The 17,073-nt window shown below is 41.9% G+C and overlaps 1 long non-coding RNA gene across 1 annotated transcript in view; it reads left to right on the forward strand.

Moving 5' to 3' along the window:
* The first annotated feature begins 12,837 nt into the window (after nt 1-12,837).
* LOC141981785 (uncharacterized) overlaps nt 12,838-17,073 on the forward strand; it is a 56,164-nt gene continuing 51,928 nt past the window's right edge. Inside the window, exon 1 of the long non-coding RNA XR_012637918.1 lies at nt 12,838-12,932. This is a non-coding gene — a long non-coding RNA (uncharacterized LOC141981785). The remainder of the gene's footprint in view (nt 12,933-17,073) is intronic.

Below are 17,073 nucleotides of genomic sequence, written 5' to 3' on the forward strand. Positions count from 1 at the left end.
CATGAAATATATGGCAGAATGCAGGTAAAATAGAACAAGAGACATACTATTCTCTCCCAAGGAGTTCAGTCACAAATTTAATTAACGCATTATTCTTTTTAACAAGCATCATCAGCATGGAAGCAGTCCTCTGGAATGGTGGCCGAAGCATAAAGGGGCATGTGAACGTTTAGCGTAACTGGCATGTAAATACCTTGTAATGCCGGCTACAAAAGTGCCATGCAAATGCCTGTTCTCACTTTCAGGTGACTTTGTAAATAAGAAGCAGTCAGCAGTATCTCCTGTAAATGTAAACAAACTTGTTTGTCTTAGCAATTGGCTGAACAAGAAGTAGGCCTGAGTGGACTTGTAGGCTCTAAAGTTTTATATTGTTTTGTTTTTGAGTACAGTTATGTAACAAAAAAAAATCTACATTTGTAAGTTACACTTTTACGATAAAGAGACTGCACTACAGTACTTGTATGAGGTGAACTGAAAAATCATATTTCTTTTGTTTATAATTTTTACAGTGCAAATATTTGTAATAAAATAATAATATAAAGTGAGCACTGTACACTTTGTATTCTGTGTTTTAATAGAAATCAATATATTTGAAAATGTAGAAAAACATCCAAAAATATTGAATAAATTTCAGCTGGTATTCTATTGTTTAACAGTGCGATTCATCACAATAAATTTTTTTAATCACAGTTAAGTTTTTTGAGTTAATCGCATGAGTTAACTGTGATTAATCGACAGCCCTACTTCAAAACCATTTTTTTCAATTTTGGGTCAGCCATAACATTTCATTTTGATAATTCTGAAATGTTTTGTTTCAATTTTGACGTTTTTTCTTTCAATCTTTTTTCAGTCTAATAAACTTCAGTCTAATAAACTTTTTTCAGTCTAATAAATTAAACCAAAAGTCATTTGTGCACTGGAAAACTTTCAATTTTCATTTCACAAATGTTAAAACAAAATATTTTGACAACTTCAAATATTTTCTTGACTTTTTTTGAGTTGGGAAATCTGTCAAACCTGGTGCTGTTTCACAAACAGTTTCAGTTTCAACAAATCAGCATTTTTCAACAAAAAAAATTATTTGTCAAAAAATTCCTGACCAACTCTACTTTGCACTGCCCTAAGGTGGGCCAAGGGCTCCATGGCACAACTGAGTCATGTATAAACACAACCTCGTAAGCAGACATTTTAAAATTACATACCTAACTCTGAGAGACTCACATTTCTTAACTCTTCTAGGAGGCTGTGTTTGTCTCTTTGATTTTCTTAGAGGGTGTCCTGTAAGTCTCTGAACCATTTGAAAATTTTTTTAGGAGTTCCTGAGAGAACAATTTTCTGGTACAGTCTCTGACTCACTTCCTGGAGGCCAGGAACTTGTGGTGTTTCCAAAATCTGGCATCTTCTTGAATTTTTTGTCAACGTTCATTAAGATAAACATTTATACTCAGACTTGTCCTTTGTGTTACCCATAATGACCACATGACATTCTTTTGTGCATTCTGTGGTACATTTTGTGGGATTCTTATTGATGGCAACTGTGATTGGGCCTATACCCCACAGTGGTGCTAACAGGCTTAACTGGAGCTAGAGAGCTCATGCAAGACACTTGGAGGGTGGGCCAGGCTCAAGTGAGGACGAGTTCCAGGTGGGGTAGGAGTTGGGTGGTGATCATAAAGGAAAGAAGCTCAGGTGAGAAGGAGGCTGCAGGCGGAGGGGCAAAGAACTCTGTGGTCCCTCTCTGGTTGCTAGAATCTGGAGGAAAGTCTTAGAGGAAGGCAGCTGTAGAGTAATCCCAAGGAGGAACTGTGGGAAAGGGCCTGAAGGAAGGCAGTCCAGGGAGGCAGTAAGGGGTCTGAGGGAGCAGACCACAGCTGCTTGCCACAAAGTCCCTGGTAGGAACCTACAGGAGAGGGAAGGTCTGGGTTCCCCTATGAGTCCACCAGAAAATGTGTTGTGGAGACTCCCTGACACAAGGGGGAAAGACTTGTGACAATGCAGGTCCAAACACCCAAGGTGGAGAACAGACGGTTTAACCTCCCCAAATAAGCAGGTAAATCAACTGATTGTATACAACGTTAGCGCCAGGGTGAGACCTTATGTTTGTGGGCTGACTACTGGTGTCAGAGATCTGAACCATAGCCACATACCACAAAGGCATCTCAAAGTTACAGGGCAGGTGGTGACAGGACCACTCACTGGTCTGAGTGGTCCCCAAAACATCATAGTGATGCAGTGGTACAGCATAATCTTGAAAAACACCATGCTTTTTGTACAGCTTGGTGTTACAAAAAGGCATGTGACAGAGCTTTTGAAATAGGTGATTTGGTTCTGGTTTTAGTCTAGAGAAGAAAAGACTGGGAGGGGACATGATAACAGTTTTCAAGTGCATAACAGGAGGAGGGAGGAAAAATTGTTCTCCTTAACCTCTAGGATAGGACAAGAAGCAATGGATTTAAATTGCAGCTTTCTAACGGTCAGGGTGGTTAAGCACTGTAATAATTTGCCCAGGGAGGTTGTGGAATCTCCATCACTGGAGATTTCTAAGAGCAGGTTAGACAAACACCTGTCAGGGACGGTCTAGATAATCCTCAGTCCTGCCATGAGTGCAGGGGACTGGACTAGATGACCTCTCAAGGTCTCTTCCAGTCCTATGATTAGCCCATGTAGAAAAGCATAAAATGCAGAACTCATGGGAGAGTCCATCTGAGTGATTGAACAAAGTCATCTACCATATACAGAAACACTAACTTTACATGTTACCAGATTGAAAGCTTACAGTTATAGGGCAGGTAGTGACAGGACTCTTTACTGGTCTGGGTGATCCCCCAAATGGCACAGGACTACTGAGCTTGAAGCTAGGCCTTCAGGGAGACAGATCTGGGAGGTGTCACTCTGCACAAGAGCAGGAGGGCAACCCTGCAGAGTCCAGGAAGGGGTGAAGTATCTGCAGAGGAGTGAGCTCAGGTAGGGATGAAGAATTCTGTTTATTGAGTTTAGTGTATTGGATTCTCTCTTTACCCTGGAAGGGGTGGGACTAAACATGACCTGACTGGAGGGCCAAATCACGAGAAGAGGCAGACCACTGCAATGTCAGAGTAATTGTTGGTACGAGGCACTAGAGGAAAGAGCTGCTGTGTCACACCCAGCCACAAGGGGATGCACCAGCTGTGAGCTGACTTTTCAACAGCACCTATAATCCAGGTTTCACCGCCTCAGTTACAGTATATGTTATCTACTGTGCTTTAGTTACCTTCTTAAGGGTTTGATCCCAAATCCACTGAAGTCAATGGAAAGACTCCCGCTGACTTCAAAGGGCTTTGGACAAGGCCCTTAAAGAATCCTCTGTTTCAGTGTTGCAGGAACAGAATGGAACATATTTCTTTGCTATAGAATGTTCACTTGTTGCTCTCTGCAGCAGTTGTCTAGACAAATAATATGCAAGGCTATTGTCTTTGCCAGGCTCGTGTACTGTCTGAGGATCACAGTCTTGTTAGTCCCATCTTTGTATTCTTGTCGGCTACTCTATCTTTGGGTTTCTAAACAGTGTAATCAAAGCTTTGTGATCTGTAACTGTTTGGAAATGAGCTTCATAAAGGTAAACATAAAAGTGTTGGCTGCATCCACAGCCAGTGCTGCTTTATCTGTGTAAAAGCATTTCTGCTCCATCTCGCTTAAACTGACTGGCATATTAAATAACGTTCTGCTCACCACTACTTTCCTGTCTTAAAATTGCTCCTAGCATCGCTGGGCTGGCATCTATAACAGTTACTGGTCGTGTTCTTGGGACAAAGTAGGGTATTTTCTTGTATTCGCTACACTGAAATAATTCCACCAAAAAGTATCTTATTTAGTCTAACCTCTCAAAAATGCACAGAGGCAGTTCTTAAAGGCACAGGGCAAGATTCTCAGCTGGTACAAATTGGCATAGCTGTGTTGAAGTCAATGAGGCATCACATCAACAGAGGATTTGGCACATGGTTCACCAGTGGTGAAGCGCTGCCGAAGCAATTTCTGCCAGAGAAGAAATACATTCAGGTGTGAGCGGGTGACAGAAGAACCACACTTTCTAAGGGAAAAACTGCATGATTTTTATTTCTTTGCTTAGATGGCAGCTTTTCTGAGATTGAAATTCTGCCAGACTAAAAATAATCAATTACAAAAAATGAAATAGTTCATCTTCTTGGCTTCTTAGGCTAATTACATTTGTCAGCTTGCAGCAGCAGAAATATGTATTAACTAAATGGTATAAGGGCGAGGAGGATGTGAAAATTCAGAATGAAAATAAAACTTGACAATACCTTTTTCTTCAAATAGGGTTGTTGATAGTCTCTAGCGTAATGTTTTTGTATACTGACTCATATTCGTCCTGCCCGATGCCTCAATAGAATGTATGAAATTCAGTCCTGTACAGAGAGCCGGCACAAAGTGGGACATGAGACATAATGGTCCTTGGGACATAACGGTCCTTGTTCTGGAGTGCTGCATAGTGGTGAACTTCACCCAATGTACATACGAAACCAATCATACTGCAAGTGCTGTATGCATCAGACTGAGTCCTGTTACTCTTGACAAGAAGAGTGAAGGAAACAAGTCAAAGCATGAAGCAACTGAAACTCTTACCTTCCACCAGCAAAAGATCTTCAGAAGCAATGACTAGAAAGACATGGGCCTCAAGGTAAAGCAAGAATCCACACGGCTCTTCAAATTTGCAAGTGATTCCTTTGCTGAAGTTCCCCGAAGACAATTATTTGAAAGTTGAATGTGAAAAGTCAGGGCTTTTTGTGCCTAATGCAAATATATAATGGACGGGGGAAAGGGCCAGAAGCTGTTAATTTAAACTGTGTCTGCTTGTCAGACTGTTGTATGCAATTCCAAGTAAGAGAGCAGTAGGCCAGATCCTCAGCTCCTGAAAACTGGCTTGTCTGCACAGAAATCACTGGAACCATAGCAACTGATTCCAACTGAGGCTCTGGCCCTGTATAACCATTTTTCTATGGAAAGTTTACATTCCTGTATGTTAGAACCTCTAATGTATAAATAAAAACACTATACATCTACATACCAAAAACCCCCCCCAAACCCAATCAACCCTGAGGCAATGAGTCTCAGAGTCCAGGTCAACTGACCTGGGCTTGTGGGGCTCGTACTTTGGGGCAAAAAATAGCAGTGTAGACATTCCTGCTCGGGCTGGCGCCTGTGTTCTGAAACCTGGTGAGGGGGATGGAGTCTCAGACCCTGCATTCCAGCCCCAGTGGGAATGTCTACACTGCTGTTTTTAGCTCTATTGCATGAGCCCAAGGCAGTTGACGTGGGCTCTGAGACTTGCTGCTGTGGGTGTTTCTGGAGTGTAGATGAACCCCTTACAGCAGCTTTTCTCCTGAGGGATCCTAAAGCACATTACAAGCTTTCTCGAGACAAAGTGCACATTTGACTTCCCTCAGTGAGGGGTGAAAGTCATCCTGAACAGAAATGCATAACAAGGCCTAGGCATCACCTATTCTGAGGGTTTCAGAGGGTCTTCAGAAGCACCTGGGCCTTGTGCTGGCCCCCTACACTGAGGTGAAGCTTGTCCCAAATGTTTAACTTTTATTTTCGTATGGCGGGGGCGGCGGAAGACTCCAAGGAGGTTAGAGATTAAAAACCAGAACCTCACTAGCATCTCTCTCTAGCAAAAGTCTCTCCTCAAATCAATTCATTAAATACAGATTACCTCTGATTTTAATAACAGGCAATTCCCTTTATTTTAATGCGCTAATGATACATTATTTTCATCACTGGGCATCCACTTATCCCTTTTAAATAACACGTCCCTCTGTTGGTGCTAAGATTCTTGTACTCACTACTCTGGTCTCCTGAGGGTTTACTTCAGTGCATCACTGATTATGAACAGGACATAAAGACAAAATGTAACTTAAGCTTCTGTAAAACTGAGAGTAAAGCTTTAATATCTCCTACACTGGAACATTTGTTTTCTTTTTAGAAACATATTAAAAGGCAATAAACAGACTTTAATAATAAAACTGGAAACTGTGAAAAAGGAAAGATAATTCTCTTACATACCATAAAAAGTACAATCTAATAAAGCTACACATTTCCCAGGAACCTGGGGATTGAGGTAATATAGAAGTAAACAGAACATTTCCAAATAAATATTAATCATATCTAGTCCAGGGAGAAGACAGCTGGTTATTTTAGTAAGATCATGATTGGTTAGCTTAGTCTTCAAACTGAGTATGCTATTTTGGCTACTGAGTCAAGATTGAGGTCTCTTATGTCATCCTCTACCAGTGAAGAAGGATTTAAATTTACCTTCCCCTAAACAAAGCATGAGGACCACATACCTGTGGTTTAAAGATGGGAAGATACAAATATATGATATGTTGTCCCACTATATAAAAGCTAGCCATCAACTAGAGCAAAGTGTATAAAGAAATACTGTTGTTATTAGTAGGGCTGTCTGAAACACTTCAAATGAAACCTTTTCCTAGTAGAAAATGGGGTTTTGTCATAAACAAAATTTTCCATGGGAAAAGGTTAATTTGAGTGGAATTTTTCATCAGGAAATTTGAAATATATTGAGTTTGGACTGATCTGGAACAAATGATTTCATTTTGGTTTTCCAACCAGCATTAAATATTTAATCTCAGCCTCTTCCTGAGCTGCTGCAGTGTCACAAGGGAGTTATAGTATTGGGCCCCTCACCACCCCAACACCACCTCCTTGAGTAGCGTTGCACCAAGGTTGATGCATTGAAGTTGAGGTAGCATGAGTGTAGACAATGCGTTAACTATTTTGACCCTAGTGGTTCTCCACCAGGTGTTCCACAATGACTTAAACTGACCACTCTGGTCACAATTGTTAACTCCACTGCCCAGGGGTCACAGAGACTGGAATGTCTCCCTCTGCTTTAAAGTTCTGCAACTTTTTGAAATGCATGGTCCTGATTGTCCAACCTGGCGAACACACTTAGCACCTCTCCATTGTTGTGTGCAACTGACCAGCTAACAATGCTTGTCTCCATGCTCAGGACGCACTCTGGTTTGGTGTAAACAGGAGATATTAGATCTCTTGGGCCAGTGGGGAGAAGAGGCTGTACAAACACAGCTACTGACCAGCCTTAGAAAGGTCAACATCTATGAGCCGATTGCATGGGGGATTCATGGACCAGCAGCAGTGCCACAGGAAAACAAAGGAACTGCAGCAGGTGAACCAGAAGGTCAGTGAGGCCAACAGTTGATCTTGTGCTGAGCTGCAGACCCACTGCTTTTACAAAGAGCTGCATACCATACTTGACAGAGAACCCACCGCCACCCTGGATACTTCTGAGAACCTGAGCCACAGGCCCCTGGCTCAAACAGGGAGGAGGAGGAGGACAAGGACAAGGCACCATGCAGCCAAAAGGTTCAGCTATCCTGCAAGTCAGGACCTGTTTGAGACTCCACCGCAGTCCAGTCAGTCCTGGCAATCAAGCATGGATGAACCTGACGCAGGGGAAGGATCCTGGATAAGTGTGTAAATTTATTTCCCATTACAATGATTGTGCCCCAACAGTTGACTTTTCATTAATTTACTCATGCTAGACAAGGTAGTGTTTCAAGAAAGAGAGGCAGAGTTGTTATCTGCTTTCAATGCTCTGTAGAGTTAGGCAAGGAGGGGATAAGCCAGAGCAGTTTTTTTTTTATGTACACAGGATGTCCCTTGAATCCTTCTGAGAGATCTTGATGAATCATTCATGGAGGTACTCTGCAATCCTCTCCCGAAGGTTTCTAGGGATGGATGCCTTCTTTCTCCCTCTGTGGTAGCACACTTTCCTATGCCAGTCAGCAACAACTGTGCCAGGCACCATTGCAGTACACAAGCTAGCAGCATACGGGCCCTGGGCAGCTTTGGGATGCCAGCAGCATCTGTGCTCTCTCAGCCTTTGTTACCCTCAGGAATGAGATATCAGCTAAAATCACAACCACCTGTGGAAAATGGTGCCAGTATTTAGCGCCATTGTTACCCGGGGTTCTTTCAACCAAAGGCTGTTGGTAACTTTTACTCTATGTGAGGTGGTGTCAGGAAATAAATCAGGGGAGACATGACCATCCGACTGATAGATGGCTGGCACAAACAGGACAGCACAAGAGTGCTTTCATTTAAAGCTAAACTTTACTTAGTCTCAAGCACTTATACACACTTCTGCAACAGGTTAGTAAAACACCCCCAACCCTTGATAATTACCAAACCTGAGTGTGGCTCTCGAGTGACACAGCGGCAGCCCGTCTGCTGGTGGGGAACACAAGATGCACCACAGGGGAAAGTCCTGTTCTGAAGAGTCCCACTACCTCAAATTTTCCCCCCTTATTTATACATGAGTAATAGAATGCAATGTCCCTTAAAGCAGACTTGTTAAGTAAGCAGTTTCAATGGTCAAGCGAGAGGTTCCTTCTGATTATCGATTAACCAGGTGTGGGTTTTTCCAGAGTTTGCAGCCTTGAGGCCCCAATAGACATTCCTGGGGCACATCCTGCTCTTCTAAAATGCATGTATCAGCAACTTCAACACAATTCTTATCAGGAAGGATGGGGGGCCAAGCTGCCCGCTCTGTGGCACCCCCCCCCCCCACCTCCTGCCTTGTTTAAACTGAGACTGCTGAATGGCCAATTTACAGCCTGCTGACTTGGCTGCTTTTAGCAATAAGCCATAGTGGTTTCAGACACTTTACTGGTTTTCCAAAGTCTCCCTGTACACCATTGCCTTATACTCATAGCTTTATGCAGCCGAGCAATTCCCTCCTCATTTTCCTCACCCCGGGTGGGCCATATTCACCATGATTGGTGCCGAGAGTGGAACCATGAACAAACACTCTGCAGCCACTGCTTGTGATCCCAAGCCCGCCGTACAATGCAAGCCCACCAGTCAGTGCTCATTTCTTGGGCCCAGAAGCAGCGCTCCACCATCTGTAGCTGCTCGAGGAACACCACCAACAACCTTGATTTGGATCTCACTATGTCCCACAGTAATCTGTCCTCCAAGAAATCATCATGTTCCCCACTGATTCTGTTCTTCTTGCAGCTCTGCAAATACTGGAGGATCATGCATCCTGTGTCTGCAATGCTTATTACAATAGTTCAGAGCTGTGCATGCTCCATGCCTCTATCAGAGATAGTGGACAGTGAGGAGGGCTGCATGGCAGGGATGGAGGAAGCTTCCTAAAGTAGGGGGGGCCACTGGCATCCGATCTGTGGCCCCACCCCCCATGCCACCCTTTCCCCCCAAGGCTCTGCCCTCACATCGCTCGTTCCCCTGAGGTCACGCCCTCATGCTGCCTCTTCCCCCCCAAGACCCTTCCCCCCTACGTCCCTTGGCCCGCGCCGCTTCCAGCAGCTCCCATTGGCCTGGAGCAGCGAACCGTGGTCACTGGGAGCCGCGATCGGCCGAACCTGCGGACGTGGCAGGTAAACAAACCGGCACGGCCTGGCAGGGGCTTTCCCTGCACAAGCGGCGGAACAAGTTTGGGAACCACTGGTCGAGGAGAAAAACAGATATTTATCTGTGTCCCAGAGGTGGTAAATATGGTTAAAGAAACTGAGGTTCCTGGGTCTTTTCCCCATCCATCTGGATTGCTGGAACTGGGGAAACAATTTTGGTAAGTGAGAGCCACTTATAAAGTATTTTAACTGTATTGCCATACAGAAGTAATGGATTGCTGCCATATAGATTTAATTGTCACAAAAAAGAGAAAATCAGCGTAGGACTAAGTTTTTCTAGGTATAAAGAGATGAATGAACTAACAACAGCAACAAATACATTTTTCCCCACAAAAGGCCTTAAAAACCTGTTGTGCTGTTATGGCAGAAATTCTGCTGCAAAGTGCGAAATAACTCGCCGTCCTGGGCGAGGTTGTCTCATTTGACAGAGGCATTTTAACTGGACAGGTTTGACGCTGTATTGAAATAAGTTTGTGGTAACTCTAAATGCACATGAACACCACATATTTAAAGGTTTCAGAGTAGCAGCCATGTTCTTCTGTATCCACAAAAAAAAAAAGGAGGACTTGTGGCACCTTAGAGACTAACAAATTTGATGAAGTGAGCTGTGGCTCACGAAAGCTTATGCTCAAATAAATTGGTTAGTCTCTAAGGTGCCACAAGGACTCCTTTTCGTTTTGCACATATTTAAAAGCATTTCTGAGATTGTTACAAAATAGTCTGCTCTCTGAACTCTTTTTTTTTTTAAATGGGAAACTAGGTAAAAAGTATATGTACAGGAATCCCCTGATGGTTTGTTTTGACTTACTGCCACTTCACAATGAAGAGATCTGTTTCCTCTGCAGCTTTTAGATGATGTTCAGGCTAATTAAGCTAGTGATCACTCCATCCATTTACCAGTGAAGCATAGACCACCATCAGACTATTACTTTTTTAAAACAATCCAATATTCTTGAAAGTCATGTTCAAGTAGGTTGCATGCATAACCCATGAGCAGATTATTATTAACATGGTCACATAATTCTGATTTTATTAGCCACTTAATACTAATAGCATTTGTTGCTCAGTTTATTGAACACTATCTGTGGAGAAAAAGGCCAGAAACAGAAGCGTTTATTTGGTAATGCATCAGTGCATTTTGTGGGAGAAAACATCTTCCTTTTCATCTGATGTCAGTAGTTAAATGCCTAACTGAACAAAGGAACAAGACAATAATGCTCCTGGAAAGCATTTTATTTAAGCTGCACTATATCTTGAGTTACTGAAATGTTTATCAGTGCACATATAAAAGGCACACATATTTACCCATGGGAAGCGTTAGGCTATGTCTATACAGCGCACCTTACAACGGCGCGGCTATGCCACTGCAGCCATGCCGTTGTAAGGTGCGCTCTGTGGCCGCTCTTTATTGTCAGGAGAGAGCTCTCCCGGCGGCAAAGTAAAACTGCCCCCAATGAGGGGCAGTAGCTTAGTTGATGGGAACTTTTGTTGTTCACAGGGGTGTTTTATCACACCCTTGCGTGACAAAAGTTTTAGTGATGGAAGTGCTAGTGTAGACATAGCCTTAGACAGTGTGCTAATGTGGCCTCCAGCTCCACCTCCCCCCATGATATCTTAGGCAGTAATCCTTTAACTCCATTCCCCAACTGCCAGTGTGAATGTCCAATAAACAAATACCCCGTTAACACATCACTTCCACTCTTCCCCTTCCAGTATACCCCACTCACGGTTCGGTGTCAGTGGGTAGCATTCACCCAAAGTTAGGGAGTACACTTGGCCAGGCCTGTCTCCAGTCCCTTGGAAAGGGCTGCCTGCTGTTGTCCTGAGGCTCCACCAACTAATCCAACTATAGTGATTTCAGCGTTATTGGTGCTGGGTTTGGGGGAGTGGAGAGTGGATCTCGCTGGTGTTCGCTCAGCTCTGCTAATGCCTTCTGGGCCTTAAGCAGAGAGCTGCCTCAGTGTGGCCTCTCGCCATGAAGCCACCTCTGCAACATTGCTCATTGCAAAGTCTCCTCTGCATCAACTCTTCACAAAGGCCAGATCTACAGTATACACTGACATTGGCATAATTACATCGCCCAGGGGTGAGAGAATCCACACCCCTGAGCGACACAGTTATACCGATCTAACTCATTGACAGAGCTACCGCCTCTGTGGAGGTGGATTAACTACAGCAATGGGAGAAGCTCTCCCATAGGTGTAGTAGCGTCTTCACTGAAGCTCTACAAGTGAAGATCTGCCCAAAGTCTTTAGTGCAGGGGGATCCTTGCCACAAAGGAGAAGGAAGGGCTCCTACCCTCCTTTTTCTCTTAGTATAATCCCACTGCTCAACCTATTTGGAGTTTGTGTACAGTTCTGGTGACTCCCCAAGGTGTCTCATGGAGGATTTCTGTGTAGGAAGTTCACTCAAATGAAGCACTCTCCCCAGCTGTTCTTCCACCTGTAGGACAGAGGGCTCCCTTTCCTATGGAATTTCCATATGCCCTTTCCTTTTATTCACCAACAGATGGTGGTAGCGAGCTCCCTACCCTCTATAGCTTCAGGCCATAGGGCTTATATTTTTTTATCGAGACACTTGCCTACTAGGGAACAATTTATTCTGGGGGATTGTCTTTTTTTTCTTTTGGTTTTGAGGTCTATATGTGTACATGTGAGTGGTCTATATGTGTATGTCTGTGCTGAGATATGTGGGTAGCATATATTTTATACATCTAAAACACCTGTCAATCTATGTTTTATTCATTTGTCCACTGTAAGCATGTTACTGTTCCTTTTGTCTTTCCGTAAAACATCATCATTTAGAGCGTGATCTGGCAAGGTGCTGTATGCCCTCCGTTCCCACTAAGGTCACTTAGCAAGATTAGGCCCTTAGGGGACTACCCCCAGGCTTAAAGTTAGGCCCATGCTTAAGTGCTTTGCTTGATCAGGGCCAGACTGCTCAGGGCTTTTGGGATCAAACCCTTCATCTTTAAAGGGTGAAAATATTCTTTAAAAAAATCTATACCAAATCTTTCATCTAAATACAAGACTGCTTAGTTTATAAGATCTGAAGAGTCCACAGCCCCAAGGTGTTATGGCTGCAGGATCAGATTGCTTGACTGTCTGAACATTCTGACACTTCTTTCTGATAAGAGATGTCAGCTTGTGCAATGCAACAGCTAATGGGTTATTCCACTGTGACTTTGAGGAGGTTGGATAGAGTTGTTAAGAAGACACACATGTAATATGAACATTTTTACTGACTAGACTAAATTTAAAAAGACTATTTAAAAAACCCCTAAAAGTGCTTTGCAATATACTAATGTTCACAACAGTGTCCGTTGCCATTAGAGGGTAATATTCTCATTTCCAGTTAACTATGTGGTATCCTCCATCCTGCTGAAAGAGAGAAGGAGTGTGCACCGAGAGCTCTAAAATGTACAGCTTTGAGGGACAGTTAATTCAGTCTGTCTATCAGGTCAGTACCTGTGTCAAGCTTTCAAATCATATCAGACAAAGTGGAATGCCTATAAATGTTAACGCTGATAATGTTTCATAACTGTCCTAGCCTAGTGAAATGGAGTCCTAGCCCTTCTCTTTTGAAAATTCACTAAGACGCTTGCTGTAAATAGCTGCAGTTGTTTCCCTCTTTAGGTTTTAGTGCAACAGCTGCGGGAAATATTCAAATCATGTTTGTGACCTTGTTAAAAAGGAACAATTATCCCTACTAGATTTGTAATCTGTAAAAAAAAAAAGAAGAAGAAGAAGAATTTGCCTGTAGAGAGATTAAAAATGTTAACTTTTTGTTTGTTTGTTTTGTCCAGGGTGTTTTATACCTGACAGGACAGTACTGAGTGTGCTTTTCACCTTACAGTGGGGAAAAAACATTGCCTATTACAAATCCCATTATGCATAAAGGATGAAATTCACTCCTCCACAGAGCACCAGCACTGGACCTATACATCAGTTAGTTAGGTCCCAATTAAGCCCTGAGTGGGACTCAAATGGTGCATAGTCCAGAGCTGGCCCACTGCAGAAGGGTGAATTTCACTCAGAGCAAGTAAGATTGGGCCCAGACAGAATTCCAGGCCTGAATTCTATGCTCTAGTTCAGTGGTTCTCCATCAGGAGTACGTGAACCCTTGGGCATATGCAAAGGTCTTCCAGGGGGTATACGACACCAACTCATCTAGATATTTGTTTAGTTTTACAGCAGGGTACATAAAAAGCACTTGGGCAGTTAGTACAAACCAAAATTTCATACAATGACTTTATACTGCTCCAAATACTATACACGGAAATGTAAGTACGATATTTATATTTCAACTGATATATTTTATAATTATATGGTAAAAATGAGGAAGTAAGCAATTTTTCAGTAATAGTATGCTGTGACATTTTTGTATTTTTATGTCTGATTTTGTAAGCAAGTAGTTTTTACGTGAGGAGAAATTTGGGGTACTCAAGACAAATCAGACTCCTGAAAGTGATACAGAGTACTCTGGAAAGGTTGAGATCCACTGAACTAGTTCATCCACAGGTTGTAGAGCTAGTTGCATGAATTGCTGGGTGAAATTCTATGCCCTGTGTTATGTAGGAGGTCAGAGTAGATACTATAATAGTCCATTCTGGAGGATGCAAAATAAGAAATAGACTTGAACTTTTGGAGTATTTGGATTCTGAACATTGGAACCAAGTCCAAGTCTTCTAGGTTTGGGATCTGATCAGAAACCAGAATCCTGGATTTTCACTCTTGTTGTAAAGAAGCTGTGGAAGTAGGTCTAATTTCAGCTTCATTACAATGGGAGTTAATTCACTTATGTTGGGAACAGAGAAGATGAGGAGAACTATATTTCCATGTTGCAATATGACAGGTTTCAGAGTAGCAGCCATGTTAGTCTGTATCCGCAAAAAGAACAGGAGCACTTGTGGTACCTTAGAGACTAACAAATTCATTTGACCATAAGCTTATGGTCAAATAAATGTGTTAGTCTCTAAGGTGCCACAAGTGCTCCTGTTCATGTTGCAACAGAGGCTAAAGGAAGCTGACATGTCATAGAGGACCTGTTAAATGGAGGAAACCCAAGAGATAAAAGCACAAAGTATTGCAAAAGTAATTGCGTGTAGATAGTAGGTTACAGAATACAATGGAACTGCAAACTCAACCAAACAGATCTCAGCATTAAACCTCCATTGTAACATGGAAATATAGGTCTCCTTTTCCCTGCTCCCCAAAACAGCATTCACTGGGTGCTTGGTTTTACTATTTGGCTTCAGTTTTTGAGCTATGTCTTGGAAATATTCTGTTTCTTTCCATACCTATATGATGCCCAAATTCCAAGAACCAAGTATTTTGTATTTCTACTCTTAATGGACTCAATTGAGTATTGTCTTTTGCTTTTTAGTTTTTCTGGGGTTTTTTGTTTGTTTTGTTTTAAGGTCTGCAAGCTTTAATTCTCCTTTTGAAGTAAAGGCTGAATGACTTAATTTTATCACAATTTTTTTCCCTAGCCAACCAAAGTGTAATAAAGCTTAATTAACTATTTAAATATATATTTATAATAGTGTCATAAGATATGTGATTAAAATGATTTGCCAAACCCATTAATGAATGTGCTAAATCTGCCGTATAAATTCCATGTATCCCTTCGTTTTTTAAAATATTTTGTTTATTACTATAGCACCTGATCTGTCTTAAACCATCCAAGCCTGGATTTCATTTTATTCTCAAGTAGTGAAATGATTTCCCCCCCAACCATTTGAAGTTCTCATCCCTGAACAACGATAACTGAAAAATTAGCCAACAAAAAAACAGAGATATTCCCATTTTCTAATGTGCTATGCTGAAATTATTTCAGGACTTCCATTAAAGGAGGGATAGATTTTTCAAGACCCTTTATCACAGTAGCACTTCATCTGCATATAACAGAGATTTTTCTCTGTAAACCTTTTGTCTCATTTCTTTTTGTGACTTCATTATTCTGAATGGATGCTGATAAGGGTTCTAGTTCAGTGGTGAACAATCATGTCTAGTGCTGTTGCTTTGGGTTATAGCTGGACAAAATTTTTTATATGAAACTTTTTTTGGTGAAAAATTCAGATGCAGTCAAACTGAAGCTTTTGCCAAATTCATGTCAGTTTTGTTAATTTGCTTTGGTTGGGAGGAGGGGGAAGAGAAACTGAAAAAATCAGAAAATATCAAAACAAAATATTTTGGCATTTTTAAAATGAAATCTTTTTTGATTATTTAGCTTGAATCAACCTTTTGTTTCAAAATTTCCTTTGTTTAAAATACATCAAAAACATTTTAAAATGCTAGACATCAAGCCAAAATGTTTTGTTTGGGGCAAGACAAATTGTGTCATTTGACCCTAAATGAATTTTTTTGACTTTTCTATTCACCAAAAATTTTAAAAAAAATCATTTTTGGTTTGACTAAAAACAGGTTTCCCCCCATTTTTTCAGAGTTTCCAACCAACTGAAAAATCTGTGATTTGCCTAGCTCTAGTGGTAAAGAAAGAATTAAGGTTGTTTTTGTAAATATACATTTTTACATTTAAGCTATTTATTATTGTTAATGTTGAGCTAAGTTTCCCACAGTATGCTGGCCTCTATAAAAAGCATATAATAAGACGTAGTCATTGTTCCAAAGATCTTATAATCTAAATAGACAACAAGCAACTAAAAGTTTGAGGACGGGGGCGGGGGGGGAATACTTCCCAGGAGTATGGAAGGTTGTAAGGCATCTCACTGGTACCTGTCCTTAGTGTGAGGAAGCCTTGTCTGTACATGCCGGAGTCAACTCACCAAATCCACTGCCCATGGGCAACACAAGCCCTCCCCTCTAGGCCTTGCAGGTCCTGCTGGCACTCTACAGGTTAGTGATAGACACTTTCCAGCCCACGAGCCTTCCTACCATCTCCCTGGAGTGTCCAATGACTGGCTCAATGGACACTCACACTATTTACATAGTTGTTGCTTTCATAGAAACAGTACAGCCCTGCTTACTAGTTTCACCTTAGATCATGGCTCTGCTTAACACACAGCACTTAGATATGTTTATAGTGAAATGATGTATAAGATTATCTAATAGAGATTTAGGTAATAGCAAGTAGAAGTACTGGAAACCAACGGTTCCATATGAAATAAAATCATAACCCATTCTGGATCCTAGACTTAATTACGAAGATACTCTCATGTCTTGTAGAGTTTGGCTTACCAAAATCCATGTATCATTTTTCAGCCAGACTTGGCTGTGATCCTCCTTTCATAAGACAAGCATGATGTCAGGTTTCCTCTCTGGTGAAGAAGCCTGTGTGTTTCCTTGTACCCACACACATATACCCTTTGTCTTTAGTCATAAATGGGACATCTTTTTCTTGTGAATTTCCTCTCTTGTAGATTTCATAATTTCTTCTTTTGCCAGTGGCTCAGAATGCAAACAGGCCTACATCAGGAGGTGTGCAATACACAAATGACCAGACAGGGAGATAGGTGTCTGTTACCTCCTGCCTCAAAGGAACACTGTGACTTTGACAGATCAGGTGCCAGCTCTTGCCAAGTCTTTAGTCCTCAGCTGAACACTGACAAATTCATTGCTGGAACACAATCTGTTTCACC

Source organism: Natator depressus, chromosome 2, assembly GCF_965152275.1.
Source record: "Natator depressus isolate rNatDep1 chromosome 2, rNatDep2.hap1, whole genome shotgun sequence".
Taxonomy (NCBI): Eukaryota; Metazoa; Chordata; order Testudines; family Cheloniidae; genus Natator; species Natator depressus.